The following is a 5,301-nucleotide window of genomic DNA, read 5'->3' as shown; positions in this document are numbered from 1 at the left end:
ATTTTTTTTTTTTTTTTTTTTTTTATTAAATGGATTCAATCTTCGAAAACTCGTATAAAGTATGAAAATCGCATTATATCTTACGGTTGCTTTATACTTGTACTCTTCTTTTGTGCTCTTTGTATCTTTGATCATTTTTTTTTCTCAGACGAAAGACTTTCTACTTGTCGTAGTTCTATTCTATTCTATTTTTTTCAAGATATGTGTTATACATTATTTTTATGATATAATTTACTACTTATTATCTTATTGATCTTAATTGAGATTTTAAGTATTTGTTCGTTTTATATTTTGCATAGTTTCTTCGGTTTCGTGGATTTTTTGTAATTCATGTCTAGAGAATAATGATTTAAAATTAGCAGAGCGGAAATTTCAAAGAAATTTGCAAAGAAAAAATCAGAAAATTGCCAATTTAACATTTACTGCTAATCAGATTTTCTTTACAATATTTTGAAATTTTTACCAAATTTTCCATCAAAATTTCAGGTATCAAAATTAAAAAATCATACGTGTAATGTTAATCTCTGAGAAGTATTATATATATAGAGAAAGGAATATCATATATATAGAATGTTAATTTTAATTCTAAATCTAATTCTCTATATTCGTCTAATAAATAAGCCTAACATCAATTTTTATATTCGTTTCGATATCCTCCAGAATCAATTCCCATAAAACTGGTCCATTACTGATATATTAACACTGTGAATATGATTGAAAATGGAAATAACTTACCTTTTTATCTTTATATAAATATTATTCGTTCTCAAATCTCTAATAGATTGCTCGAAAGATTCGTACACGAGGAACAGACGACAGAACACCAAGTTTTCCACCGACCAACCGAATCCATTCGAATCAAGCGTTCGAGAGGGTTGGCCGCGTATTTCAAGGCGTTTAAGAATAGAAAGGCCCCGACAAATGGCTCATTGCTAATGCTTGGTGCCGTGAACAATGCCTATCCAACTGGTCCCCATTCGCGCGTACATTGTGGTTGCTTATCAGCCGTGATTGCATTCAATTCGACACGCCGTTAAAACCTCTGCCAAGTACCTGCTCGTGAACGATTTCTTTAATAAAGCTCTCTCTCTCCCCCGTGAGAAAGAGAGAGTGTCTTTTCCCAAGAGAATCTTTCAAGGAATCTTGGTTGGAAAGTGTAGCGTGAATATGCAAATCTTGGATTTAATATTCCGTTTGAAGGGCCGAGGCGTGTGCACGCGTTAGCACGTAACCGCGTGATCGACCGCGCGTTTCTTGGAACAAATAGTTTTCCCCCGTGTTCTCGGGCGAGCTTTCACAACGTTTCTTCCACTTTTATCGTCCCATTCGATGAAAATTAGCCGCGAGAACGGCAATCGAGAGAATTTTGAATTCTTATGGATGATCGAAGCGGGGTCGGAACGATCGTAATTAAACAGGGCGTGGTCGAATTCGCGGTGAAAATTATTTCTTGGCCAAAGATCGAGGATTTGAAATGAAATCGTGGGATAGGTTTCGATGTATGCAAAGTGTATCGAGACAAATTATTTGTCGGTTTGGAAAGCGTCGAACGGATAAAGAATTCTTAGAAAGAAACGCGACAAATAAATGTTGCTTATTTCGTAAAAATTACCTGGATGGTTTTTTCCATTTTGTAGAAGGATCGATCTCGTTGAATCTTCCTTCAGTTGCGATCTGACGAAAAAAAAAACTTAGTTTCTTGTTCATCATTCTACTTCGACTCGATCTTGATCTTGAGTAGAAAAGAGGAGAGAGAAATACGCAGAAAAATCGAAAGTACTCGCGCAATCTTCTCGCAAAATCTATCGTATCTTGATTGCAATGAGAAAGAAAGTTAAAGCTAGGATAGAGCACGATTCTCGAGTGAGCTTTTTCCTCAGATTACTCGGCGTCGTTGATTTATTTCACGGATGTACCGGTGAGTCATATCTCTTTCGACCAGGTGAAATTAGAGGAAAATATCGACTGATTGGGCTCCATTGCTCGTCGTAAACCAATATCTCTGTTTTTCTAGGTGGTTTTGCTCGGTGTCATTACTTCGAATATGCTTGTCCAAGGGTTGTTGCGTTTTTCCTACCGGTAATCACGATGATAATATCTGTATTGCCCAAGGTATTGCTGGCCTCGCTTGCATTTCATTTCTTCGAACAACTCTTTTCATTTTTTTTCCCTCCATTTCGATAAAACAAAAAGTTTTGATGGAATTTTTAAATAGAGCATTTGATTAAAATTTTTAAAACTCTCTTTACCCTTATATGAATTCATGAACTTTATTATTAAATTGCTTTATTATTTATTAAAGATAAATATACATTTTAAAATACAGAATACATTCTACGTCACAGATGAGAAATTCCATTTCAACTCAATTTCAATTCGTATTAATTTCATTCCAAAATAAAAAAAAAAAAATATCTCGAAAGAATTAAGGTAATTTAAAACATTAAAGCTGTGCTTATTAATTATCATTCACCTTTCTTCCATCTTACATTACAGACATTACAGAATCAAAAAGAAAACGGATAGGAAAGAAAAGTATTCTCTTGTCGTGAATTTCTACCCGGCTCTAAATATATTACAAGTTTAATCGGCTCTCTAACATCCGACGTCCCGTTATTTAAATTTGTCACGACTCTTAAACACTCGCTCGTCCAATTCTACACGCTCAACCGACTGCATAAATTGATAATCCTTATCGCCACGAGACGTCACTGAAACTCCTTTCGATCCTCTCCAACGACTTACTTCCCGACTTACTTACCGATCCAACCTTCAGATATTTCAACCCTAATTATTTCCATACAAATAAACGACACGGGGGAACGAATTAAACGTTGCATTATCCGATAACCTGTCCTCTCCAAATGGCCCAATGCTACCAATATGTAACCGCGCCACGTCGATCCTGCATCAACGTTTCCTGTTCCTCAAATATCCGTAGCACCGATTCCTAGAGCGTATTTATCGTTACGAGCGTTACGGTTGTTGTCGAGGGATAAAGCTGGACCACACAGAGTAGCCTGGGACAACGTTGTATCCCGATCTCTTCCGTGCTCTCGTTGCAAAACACCGCGTTAACAGAACGACGACCACACGAGCCGATTAGACGTTTCTGTTTCTACGGGATGTTTCAGAATTGTGGGACGATGTTTCGTTATGGACGTTGGAAAAGTTTCAAAAGTGATTAATTGGAAAAGTAGATTACGTACGTATTTGTTTTGTTTAAACGAATGATTTAAGGGATTGATACTAAAACTATCTATATAATATTATATTAATTTTGCCAAAAATAATTTTGATTTTTGAAAATAAATTTTATTTTTATCCGTTAGTTTTTAGCGTTCGAGAATGGTTTTTGATTGTATCTAGAAAATCATTTATAGAATCTATGTTATTCTACAAATGGTTGCAAAGGATTGTTGAGAGTTAAAATTGAATGATTTACAATTGATGATACAATTTCTGAAACATCCGGTATCCACGCAACAAGATCACAGGGAACATTAACCCGTTGGCGAATTGTCTATCGGAGAGAACCGCTTAAATTTTCTCGCTGAAAGTGGAACGAATCTCGGTCGATGTCATTCCGAGAAACCTGGTTCCGACCGTGGCAATAATCGTACCATTTTATGGGTTTTTTTTTATTCCAATGATCGATCAGCCTTCACGCTGTCAGCGGGCAGAGTGTGGTCGTTTATTGTGGTCGAAGCTTTACGCTGTTCGATTACGAGCCTTGGAAAATAACACAAACGTGCTGTTGCAGTCCCATTGATAATTTTCATCGTAAACCAAAGGGTTGTTTTCTTCTTTTCGTCTCTTTCGTTTCTTTTAAGTCCTTCCTCCAACTTCTCCTCCTTGTTTTTCTTTCTCCTCAACCTTGACGTTGTTATTAGAAAGGCCATGAACGTATTTTCTTCCTAGTAAAATTCTTCGTTCGGCCAGAAGGAACACGCCTTTCCTCTGCGTTTGATCATGGAATGCGCTATATTATACACTTACTGACAAAAGTTAAGAAACGAAGTAGAAGTTAGAAATTATCATACATTTTTCATCTTATGAGATTCGTAGGTTAAATAAATGAAAGTAAAGGAGAAAGGCAATTTATTTTTATAAAAGAATAATATATTTTTAATAAAGATTATGATTAATATTATAAATTGAAAGATCGAATAAAATCTTCATGTTAATCTTCTCCTGTATGTAAGATATGATTTATATAAGCTATAAAATTTTGAATTGTTTGAATGTTAAAGTATTTAGGTAATCATATTTGTTCCTTAACTTTTGTCAGTAAGTGTAGTATACGAGGCGAAAAAGTGGTGAACATTGGTCTGGTATGGTTCGTTACGGTTCTGAAACGTTAGCTACCTGGTGTGTCTTATACACCGAGAAATCATGGCCGTTTCGATCTTGTCGGTAATCTCGAATTAGCTCGTTTCAAAGTTCTTTCTTTCTCTCGATCGAGATGGATAACCTAAATTCTTCGAGGATGTGAAAAAAATTACGGTCGTTTTCCTCTATTTAATCATATCCGTTAATTCGATCAGAATTATTTTCTTTTATTCATCGACACCTCGATTCATTTCTTTGTTTTCTGTTGGATAAATTGTATCGATAACAAAAATAAGAAGTTTCTATTGTATTAAATACCGTTATATTATATTTAAAATTAGAATTAATCTCTAATTTTTCAGATTTAGATGCTAATTTTTTAATCTCTGTTTTTAAAAATTTTGATTTCGAATAATCTATTACTTCTCGCTACATTTCACTTTTTTTCTGAAACTTTAAATTTCATTTTTAACCTCTTTCATTTCGTTTTTCCATTGTTGTCCATTATTTCCATTTGAAAAACGCGAGATTCCGCGCGTTAATCACGCGCGTGCGCATAAACGAGCGAAGGAACGCATGCGCGGAGAAAAAGAAAGATGGCCGGAGTTCAAACCGGAATCATGGTTCGGTGTGCACGTTATTTTTCGCAGTTTCCTTGACCACACTCTATCACGGGAACTATAATTCACGATGGAAATTAAGCGCATGGAAACGCTCAAAGAACCTCCGGTGCACCTTGTGATCCTTTTTGTTGGCGAAAAAACGTGATTTTCTCTCTAACCTGACACACATTTCGACCTTCTTTCCTCTTTCCTACACGAAACATTGAACTTTGGATGCAATTTTCAGAGGTAAAATTTATAATTTGTATTTATAATATATATTATATGAAAAAGTCACATGAGTTTTTTGATCTTGTAAGATAAACTATTTCATATAACTCATACCTCGAAATCTACATTAAATTTG

Source organism: Apis dorsata, unplaced genomic scaffold (assembly GCF_000469605.1).
Source record: "Apis dorsata unplaced genomic scaffold, Apis dorsata 1.3 scaffold_247, whole genome shotgun sequence".
NCBI classification, from domain to species: domain Eukaryota; kingdom Metazoa; phylum Arthropoda; class Insecta; order Hymenoptera; family Apidae; genus Apis; species Apis dorsata.
Note: the sequence above shows the minus strand (reverse complement) of the source record.